Here is a 20,503-nt window from a genome sequence, read left to right on the forward strand (position 1 = left end):
CTGAATTGCATTTGTCTGATGCCGGAAGATTGTTCCAGATGTTGGGGAAGTCCAGGACAGGCGGGACACAATTTAAGGATAAAGGAGAAATCCTTTAGTACTGAGATGAGGGAAACATTTTTCACACAGATAGTGGTGAGTCTCTGGAACTCTCTGCCACAGAAGGTAGTGGAGGCCAGTTCATTGGCTATATTTAAGAGGGAGTTAGATGTGGCCCTTGTGGCTAAAGGGATCAGGGGGTATGGAGAGGGGGGAGCTGTGAGGAGGATGCTAGGAGACTGCAAGGTGACTTGGATACGCTGGGTGAGTGGGCAAATGTTTGGCAGATGCAGTATAATGTGGATAAATGTGAGGTTATCCATTTTGGTGACAAAAACGGGAAAGCAGACTATTATCTAAATGGTGGCCGATGGGGAAAGGGGGAGATGCAGCGAGACCTGGGTGTCATGGTACACCAGTCATTGAAGGTAGGCATGCAGGTGCAGCAGGAAGTAAAGAAAGCCAATGGTATGTTAGCTTTCATTGCAAAATGATTTGAGTATAGGAGCAGGGAGGTTCTACTGCAGTTGTACAGGGTCTTGGTGAGACCACACCTGGAGTATTGCGTACAGTTTTGGTCTCCAAATCTGAGGAAGGACATTATTGCCATAGAGGGATTGCAGAGACGGTTCACCAGACTGATTCCTGGGATGTCAGGACTGTCTTATGAAGAAAGACTGGATAGACTTGGTTTATACTCTCTAGAATTTAAGAGACTGAGAGGGGATCTTATAGAAACTTACAAAATTCTTAAGGGGTTGGACAGGCTAGATGCAGGAAAATTGTTCCCGATGTTAGGGAAGTCCAGGACAAGGGGTCACAGCTTAAGGATAAGGGGGAAATCCTTTAAAACCGAGATGAGAAGAACTTTTTTCAAACAGAGAGTGGTGAATCTCTGGAACTCTCTGCCACAGAGAGTAATTGAGGCCAGTTCATTGGCTATATTTAAGAGGGAGTTAGATGTGGCCCTTGTGGCTAAGGGGATCAGGGGGTATGGAGAGAAGGCAGGTACGGGATACTGAGTTGGATGATCAGCCATGATCATATTGAATGGCGGTGCAGGCTCGAAGGGCCGAATGGCCTACTACTGCACTTAATTTCTATGTTTCCCTCTCCTCACCCCTCTCCCTCTCCCCCTCACCCCTCTCCCTCACCCCTCTCCCTCTCTCCCTCACCCCCCTTCCCTCTCTACCCACCCCCTTCCCTCTCTCCACCCCCCCCTTCCCCCCTACCCCTCTCCTCCTCCCTCTCACTCCCCACTCTTTCCCGTCTCTCCCTCCCACCCCTCTCCCCCTCCTCCCCTCGCTCCCCATCCTCCCCCCCCTCCCCCACATCTCTCTCCCCATTCCCCTCTCTCATCCCCCCTACCCCGCTCTCCTTTCCCTCCCAAATCTGTCATGTTTCCTCCTCCTCCTCCTCTCCCCTCCCTCCCCTCGTCTCACCCACCCCCCCCCCCCCACCTGTGAGTTTGGGGGGTGGTTAATTTGAGTGTGATGCCGCAGCCCCTACTCCCCCTCCCCCCCCCCCCCCCCCCGCAAACCCCGCAAACCAATGGGTCTGCACTTGGTCTAGTCATATATAAATACACTGTTTTGTTTTCTCGTTTATAACATTGTTTACAGAATACAATGTTTACATATTCTGTTGTGCTGCTGCAAGGATTTCATTGTTCTAACTGGGACGTGAGAGAATAAAACACTCTTGACTTACATTGCTAATGTGTGGGATAGAACTAGAGTACGGGTGATCGGTGGTCGGCGTGGACGCGGTGGGCCGAAGGGCCTGTTTCCACGCTGTATCTTTAAATTAAACGAAAACCACTAAAACCAGAGGAAATCTAAAGAAGGGTCTCTATCCGAAACGTCACCCAACGTCATCCAGAGATGCTGGCTGCTCCATGGAGTTCCCCCGCACACTTAAAACATGGAATAGTTTTCACCCTACCATAGTCACCCAACCAGAAGCAACTAAATTTAAGGTAGCTCTTTTTTCCCCAAGAACCCTTTTTTGCTCAAGTTCAAATCAAGAGTCAAGACTGTGGTTGTGCGCATGTGCAGGCCGAGACAGTGCGCATGTGTAAGGCGGCTGGCCGTGCCAGCGGATGAGGAGCGGAGAGAGCGAAGAGAGCAATCCGGCGGCCCGGACACGGATGACGGACGGAGATGGAGAGTTACAGAGGGAGAGATAGAGAGGGGGCCCGCTCAGGATTAAACGATAGGTGTCCCGGGTGCTTGCCAAGCCGGGCAAAATGGCAGGGCTTTTAGGTTGCCCGCCGGGACTTTAGGTCGCCATTGGCACCCGGGCAACCGTTAATTTCGAGCCCTGACAAAGGGTCTCTCTCCGGTGTGTCTCCGCTGGTGCTCCCGCAGCCCCATGCTCTCCTTTCACAGTGGGCGCAGCTGCTCGCCGGCGTGGGCCCGCTGGTGCTGCCGCAACCCCCGCGAGCTGTCAAACTCCTCACCGCAGTACGGGCAGTCGTAGGGCTGGCCACTGGTGTGCACGCGTTGGTGAGGCAGGGCGTGGGAGGCCATGGCAAAGCGCTCTCCACACACCGGGCTGGGGATGGGACGGTCGCCAGCGTGCACCCGCTGATGGGACAGCAGCTTGGAGGAGCGGGTGAAGCCCTTGCCACACTGGGCGCAGGTGAAGGGACACTCGCCGGTGTGGGAGTGCTGGTGCTCAAGCAGGTGACTGGACTGGGTGAAGCCCTTGCCACACTGTGCGCAGGTGTAGGGTCGCTCGCCGGTGTGGGTGCGCTGGTGGGACAGCAGGTTGCCTGACTGGGTGAAGCTCTTGCCGCACTGGGCGCAGGTGAAGGGGCGCTCACCGGTGTGGGTGCGCTGGTGCACCAGCAGGTTGCTGGAGCTGGGTGAAGGCCTTGCCGCACTGGGCGCAGGTGTAGGGGCGCTCACCAGTGTGGGTGCGCTGGTGCTCCAGCAGTTTGCTGGACTGGGTGAAGCCCTCACCACACTGGGCGCAGGTGTAGGGACGCTCGCCAGTATGGATGCGCTGGTGCACCAGCAGGTTGCTGGAGTGGGTGAAGCCCTTGCCGCAGTCGCTGCAGGTGCAGGGCCGCTCCCTGGTGTGCATGCGCCTGTGCCTCTTCAGCTCCGGCGATGACTTGAAGCCTTTGCCGCAGTCGGAGCAGGTGAAGGGCCGCTCACTGCTGTGCACCCGCCGGTGGTCCTGCAGCCCCGACAACCGGGCAAAGCTCTTGCCACAGGTGGAGCAGCCATAGGGCTTCTCGCCCGTGTGCACACGCTGATGCAGCTTCAGGTGTTTCGCCATCTTGAAGCTCTCACCACAGTCGGAGCAGGTGAAGGGCCTCTCGTCGGAGTGCACGCTGTTGTGCTGCAGCAGGTTGTCATAGCGGGTGAAGTTCTTGCCGCACTCCGAGCAGTCGAAGGGGCGTTCTCCCGTGTGCACCCGCCGGTGGGTCTCCAGCTGGCTCGGGCACTGCCAGGCCTTGCCACACACATCGCACTGATAACGCTTCTCCTCGTCGTGTCCTGTTTTGTGGTCCTCCATCAAAGCTCAGCCCCTCGAAGCTCAGCCCGCACACCCTGATGGGGGGGTTTCACCGGCATTCTGGCTGCCCTCAATGGCCGCTCACATCCCCGTCTCTCCGTCCATAGCAACGGCTCCTAAACCCTGCAGGGGGGAAACACAGAGGGTCAACAAGCTGGCAAACAGCACATTACTAGCACATATTGGGTACGTCTATGGAGGAGGAAACCGTTATATAATTCTGCGCGGCACAGTGGCATAGCAGTACAGCTGCCCCAATTCCCTTCCCCCCATTCATCCTCCTCGGCACCAAACCCACTCCTCCTTACATAGAAACATAGAAAATAGGTGCAAGAGTAGGCCATCCATTCGGCCCTTCGAGCCTGCCGCCATTCAATATAGAAACATAGAAATTAGGTGCAGGAGTAGGCCATTCGGCCCTTCGAGCCTGCACCGCCATTCAATATGATCATGGCTGATCATCCAACTCAGTATCCCGTACCTGCCTTCTCTCCATACCCCCTAATCCCCTTAGCCACAAGGGCCACATCTAACTCCCTCTTAAATATAGGCAATGAACTGGCCTCAACTACCCTCTGTGGCAGAGAGTTCCAGAGATTCACCACCCTCTGTGTAAAAAATGTTTTTCTCATCTCAGTCCTAAAAGATTTCCCCTTTATCCTTAAACTGTAACCCGTTGTTCTGGACTTCCCCAACATCAGGAACAACCTTCCTGCATCTAGCCTGTCTAACCCCTTAAGAATTTTGTAAGTTTCTATAAGATCCCCCCTCAATCTTCTAAATTCTAGCGAGTACAAGCTGCGTCTATCCAGTCTTTCTTCATATGAAAGTCCTGACATCCCAGGAATCAGTCTGGTGAACCTTCTCCGTACTCCCTCTATGGCAAGAATGTCTTTCCTCAGATTAGGAGACTGGTGTACCATGACACCCAGGTCTCGTTGCATCTCCCCTTTCCTAATCGGCCACCATTCAGATAATAGTCTGCTTTCCTGTTTTTGCCACCAAAGTGGATAACCTCATATTTATCCATATTATACTGCATCTGCCATGCATTTGCCCACTCACCCAGCCAATCCAAGTCACCTTGCAGCCTCCTAGCATCCTCCTCACAGCTAACACTGCCCCCCAGCTTCGTGTCATCCGCAAACTTGGAGATGTGGCATTCAATTCCCTCATCCAAATCATGAATACCCTTAAACCCTCCCCCCTCCCTTTGCTCCTTGCTTCCCCCCCGCTACTCACTTCACCCCCTATTCCACCTCCAGCCTCTCACGCCTCTTCTCACGCCTCGCCTCTCCGCCTCGCCCCCTCGCCTTCACCCTTCTCCTCCTCCTCCTCCTCCCCCTCACCCTCCCCCCCCCCCCTCACCCTATCCCTATCTCTCATCTCTGGTCTCAGCGGTTGATCTTCATCTGGTCCCAGTGCACGTCTCCGCGCCTGCGCACTCCAACCTGCTGGCGGTTGCCTCCCGCCCCACGTCACCCGCTCACTCACTCACGCGCGCGCGACCAACGGCTCCAACCGCCAACCCCCCCCCCCCCCCCCCCCCCGCGCTCTCTCGCTGTCTCGCGCTCAGGCCCCGCCCCGCTCGGCTCATTCCCCCCCCCCCCCCCGGAGGACCATCGGCGCTCGGCTCACCTCGCCTGGCCTGGAGGACCATCTGTGATCCGCTCTCCCGCCTGGAGGACCCGCTAGCTCCTATAGGATCTTTGCCCATCATGGAGTGATATCGCTCTGTACCGTCCCGTATCATTCCCTGCCTCTCTTCCCTCACTCCCTCTTCTCCCCTCACTCCCTCTTCTCCCCTCACTCACCTCCTTCCCCCTCACTCCCTCTTCCCCCTCTCCCCCTCACTCCACTCTTCCCCCTCTCCCCTCCTTCCCCCCTCCCCCATCTTCTCCCTCTTCCCCCCCCCCCCTCTTCCTCCCCCTTCCCCCCTCCCCCCTCCCACCCTCTTCCCCCCACTCCCCCCTCTCCCCCCCTCCTCCCCCCACTCCCCCCCCCCCCCCTCTTCTCCCTCTCCCCCACCCCCCACCCCCCACTCCCCCCTCTTCTCCCTCTCTCCCCTCTCCCCCCACTCCCCTCTTCCCCCCTCTCCCCCCTCTCCCCCTCGCCCCCCTCTTCCCTCCCCCCCTTTCCCTTCCCCTCTCCCTCTCCCTCTCCCTCCCTCCCCCCCTCTCCCACATCTTCTTCCTCTCCCCCCACTTCCCCTCTCCTCCCTCTTCCCCCCCCCCCCCCCCCTCCCTCTATTCCCCTCTCATTTTGAAGCTTCTGAATTTGTAGTCGGCAGGGCAGTCCTCTGCATTCTGCCAACTCTCTCCCCCAGCTCTGTCCCCTCCTCTCTCAAATCTCCCTCACTCCCTCACTATAAATGTGAGGTTATCCACTTTGGTGGCAAAAACAGGAAAGTAGATTATTATCTGAATGGCGGCCGATTAGGAAAGGGGGACATGCAACAAGACCTGGGTGTCATGGTACACCAGTCATTAAAAGTAGGCATGCAAGTGCAGCAGGCAGTGAAGAAGGCGAATGGTATGTTAGATTCCTGGGATGTCAGGACTTTCATATGAAGAAAGACTGGATAGACTCGGTTTGTATTCGCTAGAATTTAGAAGATTGAGGGGGGATCTTATAGAAACTTACAAAATTCTTAAGGGGTTGGACAGGCTAGATGCAGGAAGATTGTTCCCGATGTTGGGAAAGTCCAGAACAAGGGGTCACAGTTTAAGGATAAGGGGGAAATCTTTTAGGACTGAGATGAGGAAAACATTTTTCACACAGAGTGGTGAATCTATGGAATTCTCTCCCGCAGAAGGTAGTTGAGGCCAGTTCATTGACTATATTCAAGAGGGAGTTAGATGTGGTCCTTGTGGCTAAAGGGATCAGGGGGTATGGAGAGAAGGCAGGTACGGGATACTGAGTTGGATGATCAGCCATGATCATATTGAATGGCGGTGCAGGCTCGAAGGGCCGAATGGCCTACTCCTGCACCTAATTTCTATGTTTCTATAGTTTTAATTCTATAAAATTAATTCTAATTTTAATACCTGCCTTCTCTCCATACCCCCTGATCCCCTTAGCCACAAGGGCCACATCTAACTCCCTCTTAAATATAGCCAATGAACTGGCCTCAACTACCCTCTGTGGCAGAGAGTTCCAGAAATTCACCACTCTCTGTGTGAAAAAAGTTCTTCTCACCTCGGTTTTAAAGGATTTCCCCCTTATCCTTAAGCTGTGACCCCTTGTTCTGGACTTCCCTAACAACGGGAACAATCTTCCTGCATCTAGCCTGTCCAACCCCTTAAGAATTTTGTAAGTTTCTATAAGATCCCCTCTCAATCTCCTAAATTCTAGAGAGTATAAACCAAGTCTATCCAGTCTTTCTTCATAAGACAGTCCTGACATCCCAGGAATCAGTCTGGTGAACCGTCTCTGCACTCCCTCTATGGCAATAATGTCCTTCCTCAGATTTGGAGACCAAAACTGTACGCTATACTCCAGGTGTGGTCTCACCAAGACCCTGTACAACTGCAGTAGAACCTCCCTGCTCCTATACTCAAATCCTTTTGCAATGAAAGCTAACATACCATTCGCTTTCTTTACTGCCTGCTGCACCTGCATGCCTACCTTCAATGACTGGTGTACCATGACACCCAGGTCTCGCTGCATTTCCCCCTTTCCCAATCGGCCACCGTTTAGATAATAGTCTGCTTTCCCGTTTTTTCCACCAAAATGGATAACCTCACATTTATCCACATTATACTGCATCTGCCAAACATTTGCCCACTCACCCAGCCTATCCAAGTCACCTTGCAGTCTCCTAGCATCCTCCTCACACCTAACACTGCCCCCCAGCTTAGTGTCATCCGCAAACGTGGAGATATTGCCTTCAATTCCCTCATCCAGATCATTAATATATATTGTAAATAGCTGGGGCCCCAGCACTGAGCCTTGCGGTACCCCACTAGTCACTGCCTGCCATTGTGAAAAGGACCAGTTTACTCCTACTCTTTGCTTCCTGTTTGTCAGCCAGTTCTCTATCCACATCAATACTGAACCCCCAATGCCTTGTGCTTTAAGTTTGTATACTAATCTCTTATGTGGGACCTTGTCGAAAGCCTTCTGGAAGTCCAGATACACCACATCCACTGGTTCTCCCCTATCCACGCTACTAGTTACATCCTCGAAAAATTCTATAAAATTCGTCAGACATGATTTACCTTTCGTAAATCCATGCTGACTTTGTCCAATGATTTCACCACTTTCCAAATGTGCTGCTATCCCATCTGTAATAACTGACTCTAGCAGTTTCCCCACTACCACCGATGTTAGACTAACTGGTCTGCAATTCCCCATTTTCTCTCTCCCTCCCTTCTTAAAAAATGGGGTTACGTTTGCTACCCGCCAATCTTCAGGAACTACTCCAGAATCTAAAGAGTTTTGAAGAGTTCTATGTATGTTCCCTCTCTCCATCCCAAATCTGTTCCCTCAATCCCTCTCATCCCCCCCCACACAATGTCCCCTCACTCTCTCCTCCTCCTCCCCTCACCCCCTCCTCTCTCCCCGTCACCCCCGTCCCTCCCTCTCTCTCCTCTCGCTCTTCCTCCCTCCCACTCTCTCTCTCCCTCCTGCCTATCTCCCTGCCCCCCACTCCCTCCCCCCCCACCCCTCCCCAGCTCTGTCCCCCCCATCCCTCTCTCTCTTCCTCACTACCCCTCCCTCCCTCTCTCTCTCCCTCTCATAGAAACATAAAAACATAGAAATTAGGTGCAGGAGTAGGCCATTCGGCCCTTCGAGCCTGCACCGCCATTCAATATGATCATGACTGATCATCCAACTGATCATCCTGTACCTGCTTTCTCTCCATACCCCCTGATCCCCGTAGCCACAAGGGTCACATCTAACTCCCTCTTAAATATAACAAATGAACTGGCCTCAACTACATTCTGTGGGAGATAATCACCACTCTCTGTGTAAAAAATGTTTTTCTCATCTCAGTCCTAAAAGATTTCCCCTTTATCCTTAAACTGTGACCCCTTGTTCTGGACTTTCCCACTGCCTGCTGCACCTGCATGCCTACTTTCAATGACTGGTGTACCATGACACCCAGGTCTCGTTGCATCTCCGCTTTTCCTAATCGGCCACCATTCAGGTAATATCCACTTTCCTGTTTTTGTCACCAAAGTGGATAACCTCACATTTATCCACATTATACTGCATCTGCCATGCATTTTCCCACTCACCCAGCCTATCCAAGTCATCTTGCAGCCTCCTAGAATCCTCCTCACAGCTAACACTGCCCCCCAGCTTCGTATCATCCGCAAACTTGGAGATGTTACATTCAATTCCCTCGTCCAAATCATTAATATATATTGTAAATTCAAACAAGAGGACATGACTTCAGAATGAAGGGACAGAAGTTTAGGGGTAATATGAGGGGGAACTTCTTTACGCAGAGAGTGGTGGCGGTGTGGAATGAGCTCCCAGTGGAATTGGTGGAGGCAGGTTCATTGGTATCATTTAAAAATAAATTGGATAGGCATATGGATGAGAAGGGAATGGAGGGTTATGGTACGAGTGCAGGCAGGTGGGACTAAGGGGAAAAAAAAATTTGTTCGGCACGGACTTGTAGGGCCGAGATGGCCTGTTTCCGTGCTGTAATTGTTAGATGGTTATATGTGTTATATGGTTAAATGGCTGGGGTCCCAGCACTGAGCCTTGCGGTACCTCACTAGTCACTGCCTGCCATTGTGAAAAGGACCCGTTAACTCCTACTCTTTGCTTCCTGTCTGCCAGCCAGTTCTCTATCCACATCAATACTGAACCCCCAATACCATGTGCTTTAAGTTTGTATACTAATCTCTTATGTGGGACCTTGTCGAAAGTCTTCTGAAAGTCCAGATACAACACATCCACTGGTTCTCCCTTATCCACTCTACTAGTTACATCCTCGAAAAATTCTATATGATTCCAGACATGATTTACCTTTGATAAATCCATGCTGACTTTGTCCAATGATTTCGCCACTTTCCAAATGTGCTGCTATCCCATCTTTAATAACTGACTCTAGCAGTTTCCCCACTACCGATGTTAGACTAACTGGTCTGTAAATTCCCCCTTTTCTCTCTCCCTCCCTTTTTAAAAAGTGGGGTTACATTAACTACCCTCCAATCCTCAGGAACTACTCCAGAATCTAAAGAGTTTTGAAAAATTATCACTAATGCATCGGCTATTTCTGGGGCTACTTCCTTAAGTACTCTGGGATGCAGCCTATCTGGCCCTGGGGATTTATCGGCCTTTAATCCATTCAATTTACCTATCACCACTTCCTGGATAACCTGGATTTCACTCAGTTCCTCCATCTCATTTGACCCCCGGTCCCCTGCCATTTCCGGCAGATTAATTAAGTCTTCCTGAAGACAGAAACAAAGTAGTTATTCAATTGGTCTGCCATGTCCTTGTTCCCCATGATCAATTCACCTGTTTCTGACTGCAAGGGGCCTACATTTGTTTTAACTAATCTTTTTCTCTTCACATATCTATAAAAGCTTTTGCAGTCAGTTTTTATGTCCCCTGCCAGTTTTCTTTCGTAATCTATTTTCGCTTTCCTAATTAAGTCCTTGTCCACCTCTGCTGGACTCTGAATTTCTCCCAGCCCTCTGGTAGGCTGCTTTTTCTGGCTAATTTGTATGCTTCATCTTTTGTTTTGATACTATCCCTGATTGCCCTTGTTATCCACGGATGCACTACCTTCCTGTAGATCAGTGCATGTTCCTTTAACATAGTGACCTCACCACTGCTAACCACTCCCCATGGTCTCTCGTATAATTGTAGTGTCCCCACCTCCAGCTCACTCTCTAGCTCCAGTGATGACCACGGACAGCTAGTGCATAGTATGTTTGTAGTGCTTATAATAAACTATCAGTAAAAGACTTTGTGTAGCAATCAAGGCTTTTTACATGGTGTCACAGCGGTAGACTCGTGTCTCCTGTTTATCGGTTTTCTTTTTATTCTTTGTTTTCTCCCAGTTGTTCCCGTATCCCTCCGTTTTCATTATGTCCAACTCCTGTCGTCGACCTGACACTTTGGTTTTTGACACGGACATTGTCCACCTCTGGACTGTGTTCCAGCGCGACTATGAACATTATATTGCCATTGCTCATCCTGATGCCACTCCTGCTGTGCAGGCTCACCTGCTGCTCAACCTCGCTGGCCCGGAGGCCATGGATCACTATGCCTCATTCGACTTCGCCCCCGGTGAAGACCGTCGGGACCCGGTATGTCTCATGGCTAAATTCACTGCCCTCTGCGATATCCCTACCAGTAACATTATTGAGCGCTTTAAATTCTTCCAGAGGCGGCAGATTCCCGGGGAGCATATTGACGCTTTTATTGCTTCTTTGCGTCACATGGCTCGGCGCTGTCGCCTTGAAACGATCACCACGGACTAATTGATCAAGGATGTCCTGGTCAACAGTCTCCTGAACGCTAAGCTGCATGACGAGCTCCTAATGAAACCTGACTTAACTTTAAGGGATGCTATGCATGCCGCTCGCATGGCCTCTGCTGTTGGCTCCGCGTCTCAACCGGTGTCCCAGGACATTAACTTTACCGGTGCTGCTGGCCGCCGGTGGAACGTTGGTCCGCCACACCGGGGCACCGCTCCTACGCCCGCTAAGGTCACCCCTTGTCGTTGCCCAAATTGTAATTTCTCTTCCCACCAATTCAACGTCCCTGCTCCAAGGAGGAATTTAAACAACCTTGCAGACTCTGATAGCGCACTTGGTTCCCAGTACCAGTCGGATGAACTTCCTGACTTTGATACGAGCTCCTCCCATGGTGATTAAACGGTGTTTTCGCTTTTGGGTGCACCTGCTACGATAACGGATCCCTCTGTGCATGTTACTGTGAATGGCCATTCTTTTTCTGCGAAGGTCGACATGGTGCCTTTGCCAATGTTATGTCTGTCCGCCTCTTCAAGCAGATAAGATCTGATGAGAGAGTTACTCCCGGCGACACCCGCCTTCATGCCTATGGGGGAGGTGTTCTGGTTCCTGTGGGGAAGGCCACGCTTATCTGCAGTCCTTGAGACCTCTCGGCCCCTCACCTTCCACCTGCTGGTTTCTGACAACGTCACCCTGCTGGGCGCCTGTTCATGCCAGGACCTTAGTTTGGTTTCTTTCCACCGCGGCATTCACCTGGTGCAGGCGCCCATGGACCCCCTGGGCGAGTACCCCGACCGTTTTGATGACATTTTGGGGAAATTGCCCTGTGACTATAAAATCGTTGTCGACCCGAGTGTCGACCCGGTGATTCGACCGGCCCACCGCGTCTCCTTTGCAATGAAGGGCCGCGTGGAGTCTACTCTGCGTGACATGGTGACCATGGGCATCCTCAAGGAGGTGAGCGCTCCCACCCGGTGGGTCTCCACCATGGTCGTTGCTGCCAAGAAGGACAAGAGCGAGATCCGGATCTGCATTAACCCGAAGGACCTTGCCATCAAGCGCCCGCACTACCCCATGCGGACGGTGGAGGACGTCGCTGCACAGGTCGGCCCTGCCACTGTCTTCTCTGTCCTAGACGCCAAGAGCTCCTTTTGGCAGATCCCTCTGGATGAACGTTCCTCCTTCCTGACCACCTTCAGCACACCCTTCGGCAGGTTCCGTTTCCTCCGCATGCCGTTTGGGATCAACTCGGCTAGTGAGGTTTTCCAGCGCACCATGGAACAGCTGCTTGCTGGGTTGCCGTGCGCTATCATCGTGGATGACATCCTGGTGTACGGGAGGGACGTCGCTGAGCACGACCTGCACCTCCACAAAGTCCTGGACAGGGCTCGTGAGATCAATCTCAAGCTCAACCCAAAGAAGTGTCGGTTTCGGGTCCCGGAAGTCACTTATGTTGGTCAAGTTTTCACGGCGGGGGGTTTGAAGCCTGACCCCCAGAAAACGGCAGCAGTCACTGAGATGCCCGCTCCTACTGACATTCCCGGCCTGCAGCACTTCCTGGGCATGGTCAACTACCTGGGAAAGTTTATACCTGACCTCAGCGAACTGAGTGCTCCCCTGAGGGAGCTGATCAAGAAGGACACTGCATGTGGTCTGGCTCCCGCATCACCAGTCGGCGTTTGTGGCTCTGAAGCCCAAGCTCACACACACACCGACTCTCAAGTTCTTCGATTTGAACAGACCAATTGTCCTCACTTGTGATGCTTCTAAGTTCGGTCTCGGTGCCGCTTGCCTGCAGCTTTATGACGGCCTGCAGCTACCTGTCTCCTACGCTTCTCGCACCATGACCCCTGCCGAGCAGCGTTACGCTCAGATCGAGAAGGAGCTACTTACCGTGGTGTTCGCCTGCTCCAAGTTCAAGGACTATATTCTGGGCAACACCTTCACCATTGAGACTGACCATCAGCTGCTGGTCACTATTTTGAACAAGCCTATCCATGTCGCCTCTTCCCGTTTGCAGCGGATGATGCTGCAGCTCCAGCGTTTCACGTTCCAGATTGTGTACCGCAAGGGCAAAGATATGTTTGTGGCCGACACATTATCCCGTGCGCCGCTCCCTTCCGTTGCCCGCCACCCATACGAATTGTCTGACCTGATGGTACTGAACGTTAACATTGGTCCTTCCCAGCAGATGCAGTCCCTGGTCAAACACACTGCTGATGATCCTGCCCTACAACAACTTGCGGACGTTATCCGCCGTGGTTTGCCTGACCGACGCTCTTCCCTGCCGGCTGGTGCCGTACCCAACTTCCTGGTTCGGGATGAATTGGTGCTGCACGACGGCGTGGTGGTGAAGGGTCACAAGGTCGTGGTGCCGGCCGCTCTGCGGGATCACTACTTTCAATCTGCCCACAACGGCCACCCCGGGGTGGAGGCCACTTTGTCCCAGGCCCAAAGCCAGTTTTACTGACCGGGTATGTCTCAGGACATCCGTGACAGGGTCTCCGCTTGCGCTGCCTGTAACAGTCTCCATCCTCATCAGCAGCGCCAGCCTCTCCTGCAGCAGCCGGCACCCGAGTTGCCGTGGATGTCTGTTGCCACTGACATTTTCGAATGGCGTGGCAAACACTTCCTGGTCCTGGTGGACTCGTACTCCAGTTGGTTCGAGGTGGATCAGTCGCCTTCCATCACCTCTGCCGCCGTCATCGGGAAGCTTCGCTGCCACTTTTCCACCTTCGGTATCCCCGGTGACCCTCCAATCGGACAACGGCAGCCAGTTCTCCAGTGCCGAGTTCCGTGCCTTCGCTGCCCGTTGGAACTTTCGCCACATCACCAGCAGCCCTGAGTATCCGCAGAGCAACGGCCTTGCGGAACGGGCCGTCCGCAGCGCCAAGGAGCTGCTGGAACAATGCCGCCTTTCCCATTCCGACTTCTACCTTGCCCTCCTCAACCTCCGCAACATTTCCCGCGACCCCGCGCTCGGTTCACCTGCCCAGCGCCTCATGTCCCGCACCACTAGACCACCTCTCCCTGTCTCACAACAGTCCCTCAAACCCTCGGTTCAGAACCCTGCCGCTGTCACGGAGCGCATCATCGAGAAGCAGGCCATCCAGAAGCGCTCCTTTGACGTCAGCCCGGCCGCTCCACGACTGTTCCCGGGCCAGGTGGTTCGGATACAGTCCCCCTCCGGACACCACAGTCTGGCCATTGTAGTTGGTAATGCCGGCTCTCCCCGGTCATATCTAATCGACTATGAGGGCACCGTCTACCGTCGGTCACGCCAGCACCTCCTGCTCGTCAATGAGCCTCCTCCGCCTCCCGCGGACCCGTTTCAGCCGCCTATCCCTTCCACTTTGCCCGAAGCTCCTCCAGCTCCTGTCACTCCTCGCATGCCACGGAAACAGCCCTCCCAGCTCTCTGTGCCCCGCACTCACAAGCCTCTTTCCCCTGCCTCGCCTGTCAGTGTGCCCGTTTCGCCTCGCTGTTCTCCTCCATCTCTGGTGCGTTTCTCGCCCAGCTCTCCCACCTCTGTTCCTGCCTCTGTCCCTGCTGCTCCTGCGGTTGAGGGGGAATGCGGGTTGCGCACCCGCTCTGGCCGGTTGGTCAAGCCGCCTGTCCGTTACGGGGAGCTCGCTTAACTGTATTATGACACGATTAACTATTCCCGGTGCGGTTTGTAATCCTAGCGTATGAGCCGTGGTCGCTCTGTGTATTGACATGCTTTTGTTTCCAAGAGGAAGGATGTAGATCAGTGCATGTTCCTTTAACATAGTGACCTCACCACTACTAACCACTCCCCACTGTCTCTCGTATAATTGTAGTGTCCCCACCTCCAGCCCGCTCTCTAGCTCCAGTGATGACCATGGACAGCTAGTGCTTAGTATGTATGTAGTGCTTATAATAAACTATTAGTAAAAGACTTTGTGTAGCAATCAAGGCTTTTTACACCCCCTTACCCCAAAACAGATCCCAGTGATCTAAGAATCTAAATCCCTGCCCCGTGCACCAGTCCCTCAGCCACACGTCTAGGCCCCGTATCTCCCTGTTCCTGCTCTCACCAGCACGGGGAACTGGAAGCAAACCGGAGATAACAACCCTGGAGGTCCTGCTTTTCAGCATTTTTCTGAGCTCTCTAAAGTCACGCTGCAGAATATTCATCCCCTTCTTTCCGACATCGTTTGTGCCGACATGCACTACCACTTCCGGATGTTCACCTTCGCCCTTGAGGATTTTCTGCACTCTGTCCGTGACATTCTGGATCCTGGCACCGGGAAGGCAGCACACCATCCTCGCATCCCGTCTGTTGCCGCAGAAACCCCTGTCCGTACCTCTCACAATGGAGTCTCCCACTACAATGGCGTTGCCTGCCTTAGGCCTTTTTGGTTTTGGCTCAACAGCCCTATTCGCATCGCAAGCCAGTCCACCGCTCAGTGTAAACACGTCTTCTGCCCAGACAGCTTCTAAGTGGGTGAACCTGTTCACAAGAGGTACAACACCCGGGGACGTTGGCATTCCATGCTTCCCTCCCTTTCTCACTGTCTCCCACCTTCTCTCTTCCAGTACCTTAGGTGTAACAATTTTACTGTAGGACTTGTCGAGGAATGACTCTGTTTTACAACCATATCGAGGGGACTCACTGTCGAGGAGACGTGCGTTCAGTGTTATTCGCAGCTAAGAGAGCCGTGACCCTCTCGCTTCCTCTATGTCACAGGACTGAGTGAGGCACGACACTTCCTGGTTTTATAGTCCCTCCCCCCTGCCACCAGCGGGAGCAGCAGAGAGAATGGGGACATTTTTAAAAACATTACAACTCTGATTTTTCATCACTGGGAAAATTCCTCTAGTCCAATCCGGCGGAGGGGGCCTCTGAGCAAGATGACAGCCATAAGTGGCGCCGTTCTTTCAGAAATCATGAAACAGGAAGTCAGAAAGTGGTCAAGATCTTAGTTTTAGTAATATAGATTAATGATTTGAAAGAGGGAATTAGGAGCAACACTAGCAAGTTTGATGATGACACAAAGCTGGGTGGCAGTGTGAAATGTGAAGAGGATGTTAGGAGGTTGCTGGGTGACCTGGACAGGTTGATTGAGTGGGCAGATGCGTGGCAGATGCAGTATAATTTAGATAAATGTGAGGTTATCCACTTTGGTGGCAAAAACAAGGGGGCAGATTATTTTCTCAATGGGGTTAGGTTAGGTTAGGGGAGGTGCAGCGAGACCTGGGCGTCCTTGTACACCAGTCACTGAAAGTTGGCGTGTAGGTACAGCAGGCAGTGAAAAAAACGAATGGAATGTTGACCTTCATAACAAGAGGATTTCAGTATAGGAGTAAAGAGGTTCTTCTGCAGTTGTATAGGGCTCTGGTAAGACCACATCTGGAGTATTGCATACAGTTTTGGTCTCTTAATTTGAGGAAGGACATGCTTGTGATTGAGGCAGTGCAGCATTGGTTCACGAGATTGATCCCTGGGATGGCGGGACTGTCATATGAGGAAAGATTGAAAAGACTAGGCTTGTATTCACTGGAGTTTAGAAGGATGAGGGGGATCTTATAGAAACATAAAATTATAAAAGGACTGGACAAGTTAGATACCTGTAACTTTTTCAGCTCGTCCAGGCTCTCCGGTCGTGGTGGGGGACCAGCCACTGTGTTTAAGAAGCATTTCAACTGCTGCCTTCTGAACACTGATCACGTCTCCAGTTTTGAACATCAACTTATACATCATAGTTGGTCTAATCTGTTTGCATTAAATTGTTCTTGTGTATCGCCCACCAAAAACGAATAAGGACTTTATCTCACAATTTGGTGATCTTATCGCTAACTTGTTGCCCAATTTGACCGGGTCCTGATTCTTGGTGACTTTAACATTCAGGTTTGCTGTTCCACAAAGCCTCTTGAGAGTGAATTTATGAACCTGGTTGAGTCCTTCAATCTGTCTCTACTCGCCAGTGGACCCACGCACAAGCTTGGCCACACACTAGACCTGGTGCTTTTGTCTGGTCTCCCAACTTGTAACACAGATATTATTGATTGTTGCCTGTCTGATCATAGTGCTAATATATTTGATATATCTCTGCCTTTCTCTTCCTCAAAATCCCATCTCTCTGCTCGCTACTCCTGCTATGTTAACTCCACGACGGCCAGTAAGTTCTCTGAGGCTCTCATAGCTGCCCTCGCCATCTGCACTATTGCAGAGTCTCCCCTCCATCTCAGTACCGACGACCTCATTTCGTTATTCAATAATACCTGCTCTTCCATCCTGGATTCTGTTGCTCCTCTTAAAATGAAAAAGCATAAACCTAAAGGCTGGGTGTGGCTCAATGACACCACCAGGGCCCTAAGAAGAGAATGCAGAAAATCAGAACGGAAGTACAAATCTGATAAGCTTGAAATTTCCTTTGATCTTCTGAAAAACAACCTTCACAATTACCAGGAAGCGGTAAAATCTGCAAGAACAAAATACTCTTCCACCCTTAGCTACAAAAAAGCGCAAAATCCCAAGGTCCTTTTTAGCACCATCACCTCCATCATTTGTCCTGCCCCCAGCACCAGCTTAACTGGGTCCCTGCCAAGTGCAAGGAATTTACTCCATTTTACACCAGCAAGGTACAGAACATCAGAACAAATATTTCCCCTCCCACCTGTGACCTGGCTGTCTTATTGGTCTGTTCTTCAAAATTAGACAGTTTCTAACCCATGACTCTACCCTCCCTTATAAAACCGATCACCACCATGAAACCCATTACCTGCCTCCTCGACACTGTCCCCTCTGCCCTCCTAAAGAATGTCATTACAACAGCCGGTCCCAGTATCCTTGCCATCTTCAACAGCTCTCTGGCCACTGGCACTGTACCTACCTGCTTCAAGCATGCGATGGTCCAGCCACTCCTGACAAAACCTAACTTTGACCCCACCTTGCCATGCAACTACAGACCCATTTCTAAACTGCTTTTGCTCTCAAAAGCTCTTGAAAAGGTAATTTTAAGTCAACTTATGCCTTACCTTCACCAAAATACTATCTTGGAAACTTTCCAATCAGGTTTCAGGGCTCACCACAGCACAGAGTCTGCCTTGTTGAAGGTACATAATGACCTACTGCTCACCGTTGACTCCGGCGACTGTGCAATCCTGCTCCTTCTTGACCTCAGCGCAGCATTTGATACTGTCGACCACACCATCCTAATTGACCGTCTCCGGTATGGGGTTGGTATTGATGGCACTGCCCTGAGCTGGTTCATCTCCAACCTCAAAGGTAGGAGTTTCTCTACAAACATAGGCAACTCTTTCTCCTCCCCAGCTAGCCTCTGCTGTGGGGTTCCACAAGGTTCCATCCTTGGCCCCATTCTCTTCTCCCTGTATATGCTCCCCTTAGGCCAAGTCATTGAAAGGCACGGCATTTCCTTCCATTGCTACGCAGATGATACCTAACTCTATCTCCCCCTGAAGCCCAAAAACCAATCAAATCTGCTTAACCTTACCCACTGCCTCGAGGATATAAAGTGCTGGATGGCCCAGAACTTTCTCCAACTAAATGAGAGTAAGTCTGAGGTCATCCTTCTCGGCCCCTCGGACTCAATCAAAATGATAGCAGGCAGCCTTGGAAGCATTACCCCACTACTCAAACCTCACGTCAAAAATCTTGGTGTGATATTTGACTCCGCATTGAAATTTGACAAACAAGTCAATGCCGTGGTAAAAGCTAGCTTCTTCCAGCTTCGGACGATAGCTAAAATAAAACAATTCCTCCAGTTTGATAACCTCGAAAAGATCATCCACACATTTATCTCCTCCTGCATAGATTACTGCAACTCCCTTCACATTGGCATCAGCCAATCTTCCCTGTCCCACCTGCAACTGGTCCAAAACGCCGCAGCGAGACTCCTGACGGGCACCAGAAAAAGGGACCACATCACCCCGATCCTGGCCTCTCTCCACTGGCTCCCTGTGCGGTTCAGAATAAATTTCAAGATTCTCCTCCATGTCTACAATGGGCTTGCCCCCACCTACATCAAAAGTCTTCTCACCCACCACACCACCTCCAGGTCCCTCAGATCGGCCGACTTGGGGCTGCTGAACATACCGCAGTCTAGGCATAAGCTCAGGGGCGACCGCGCCTTTGCGGTTGCAGCTCCTAGACTGTGGAACAACATCACCCTTCCCATCAGAACTTCCCCCTCCATCGACTCCTTTAAGTCGAGACATAAAACTCATCTCTACTCCCAAGCCTTTCTTGACGTCCATTGAATAAGGGCTGTATTGTATTGTATTGTATATAGTTTGTTTGTTTATACCAGTGATTCCCAACCTGGGGCCATATGGCAGGCCATGGCAAATTTTAGGGGGGCCACAGAAAAAAATTAGGATTTAGGGGGCCACAGGTTTAATGAAGGGGGCCACAGAGCTACCACCCCGTTGCCCCCTAAATTTATTGCCTCTAATAAATTTAAATCTATGTAGTTTAAATATTTTTGATATTTGTGGAATAGAATAAAAGAGAATATATGTGCAATTAATAGACACTGATATTTTTATGGAAGGTATTATAATATTGAAGTACTTTTTTTTCCGCTAATAATGTCAGGGTGGGGGGCACAAAAAAATTTAAAGAGCCCAAGGGGGCCATGTGCTAAAAAAGGTTGGGAACCACTGGTTTATACTATTCTTATAACAAATGTAAAGCACTTTGGCCAACGAGAGTTGTTTTTTAAATGTGCTATATAAATAAATGTGGCTTGTGACTTGACTAGATGCAGGAAAAATGTTCCCAATGTTGGACAAGTCCAGAACCAGAGGCCACAGCCTTAGAATAAAGGGGAAGTCATTTAAGACTGATTTAAACTTTTTCACCCAGAGAGTTGTGAATTTATGGAATTCCCTGCCACAGAGGGCAGTGGAGGCCAAGTCACTGGATGGATTTAAGAGAGAGTTAGATAGAGCTCTAGGGGCTAGTGGAGTCAAGGGATATGGGGAGAAGGCAGGCACGGGTTGTTGATAGGGGCCGATCAACCATGATCACAATGAATGGTGGTGCTGGCTCGAAGGTGCCTATTGTCTATTGTCTATGTAACTCGCTAGTTCACGTTTCTTTATTCAAATATGGTACAAAGTGCATTCAGTGCACCAAATCCTCAAAGTATTATATCCTCCTACTCTCATTCTGCAGCATCTGCTCACTCTCAGCAGAGGAGCGGTGACCAGAGAGCCATATTAATGTGCAACACTCCGTACAGGTCAGTAAGGTTGTTGCTCTGGCAACAGAGGATGTGGTTCACCAGATATAACTGAGAACGGTAATAACATTAAGCTCAACCGAGTTCAAACCGCCCATCATCCCCTCTCTGTCAGGTTGCACCTGTCACCAACCAGACTCTGCCCCTCTCCCTCCCTCCCCCACACGGCTGTAATAATAATAATAATAAATACTTTATTGATCCCCTCAGGGAAATTCAGATGTCCAGAAGCCCCCAACCAACGAACCCACAGATTTAAAA

At 51.3% G+C, this 20,503-nt stretch overlaps 1 pseudogene; it reads right to left on the reverse strand.

Moving 5' to 3' along the window:
• Positions 1-20,503, reverse strand: part of LOC129694797 (zinc finger protein 271-like) — a 68,447-nt pseudogene that overhangs the window by 18,711 nt on the left and 29,233 nt on the right.

The sequence above is a fragment of the Leucoraja erinacea genome, unplaced genomic scaffold, assembly GCF_028641065.1.
Source record: "Leucoraja erinacea ecotype New England unplaced genomic scaffold, Leri_hhj_1 Leri_800S, whole genome shotgun sequence".
Classification (NCBI taxonomy): Eukaryota; Metazoa; Chordata; class Chondrichthyes; order Rajiformes; family Rajidae; genus Leucoraja; species Leucoraja erinaceus.